The following is a 1309-nucleotide window of genomic DNA, read 5'->3' on the forward strand; positions in this document are numbered from 1 at the left end:
TTACAACATACAGGAAAATCACACAGTACCAGGAATCATGGCCTAGCCAAACTGATACACACATTTTTGGGGGACATAATTCAAACCATGACAGATAGGTTGTTTATGGCATGTACCAGGGCTGATAGTGCAGACCGGGAATCAGTGCAGGGCAGGTTCTAGTAGGCTGTGTCTGTGCTGCTTGGGAGTGTGATGTTCAGTGCACAGTGCAGGTAGGCAGGAAGATGGGGGTATATTGTGATGTTTGGGGGTTAGATGGGTATGGGAAAGATGAGAGAGAGGAGAGAGGAACAGAGCCAAAAACATATACACAAACAAAAAAGAGTGCTAAGGGAGATTGCTATTGGAGTGGAGAGATGAGAGACTGAGAAATGGGGAAAAACAAAAATGACAAAAGGAAAGAAAAAGGATAAAAGAAAAAAATGAATAAAGCAGAGACTGAAAATGAAGAAAGACAAAAAGGGAATAAGAGAGAGAAGAAAACAAAACAAAGAAACAAAAAAAAATCCCCCCCAAAAAAGAAAAAAGAAATGCCCCCAGCGATGCCCTATGTGTCTGTGTAGAGTAAGGCAGTAGCTTCCAAGATACGTGGTACTGCCCAGCTAGAAGGGGCTCCCAAGCTGAGAAAAGAAACAGAAAACAAACAAACAAATCAAAACAGAACAAATCAGAGCAAACAAACAAACAAAAAGCCCTGGGGGTCCCACCAGCGTGGCTGCACAGGCTGGGAAACAGTTTCACAGTCCAACAGTGTTTAGCAGCTTTTCAGGAAGAAGCAAAGATGGTACACGGAGCCAGGTATTTGAAAGAAAGGAGGTGGAGGTTGTGAGAGGTAAGGAAGAAGTCTAAAGACAAGGAAAAAAGCAACACTAACAGCCAACAAAAGGCACTCAGAGAGTCGGCCAGTGCGGGCAGGTGGAATCCAAGCGACACCAGGATAAAGCTGGTGCTTCCCGGCCAAGAGACTGTGGCTGCAGGAAGCAAAGGAGGCTAAGTGGGGTGAAAAAGGGTGGGGTGTGGGAAAGCCTATATCACTGGTTACCGGTTGTTCTGTCTCCTGCTGGAAGTTTCATGAAGCTGCTTTCTCGTATCCCCTGTTCGCTGATCTCTGATATGAGTCCAAGATGGCAGATCCGTACTGTGGTAGCTGATAGGGGACCTCTGCATGTATCTCTCCTTGCTCTCTGTTCTTGGTCAGTTTCTTATTCCATTTGGTGCTTGGCTGAGTTCTTTATCTCTTAACTTGGTGCTTAGGGTTTCAGGATTGCCACGTGACTCTGTTTCACTTAGTTTTTTGGATCTTTGCTGT

The sequence above is a fragment of the Trichechus manatus genome, unplaced genomic scaffold (genome assembly GCF_000243295.1).
Source record: "Trichechus manatus latirostris isolate Lorelei unplaced genomic scaffold, TriManLat1.0 scaffold00362, whole genome shotgun sequence".
In the NCBI taxonomy this organism is placed as follows: Eukaryota; Metazoa; Chordata; class Mammalia; order Sirenia; family Trichechidae; genus Trichechus; species Trichechus manatus.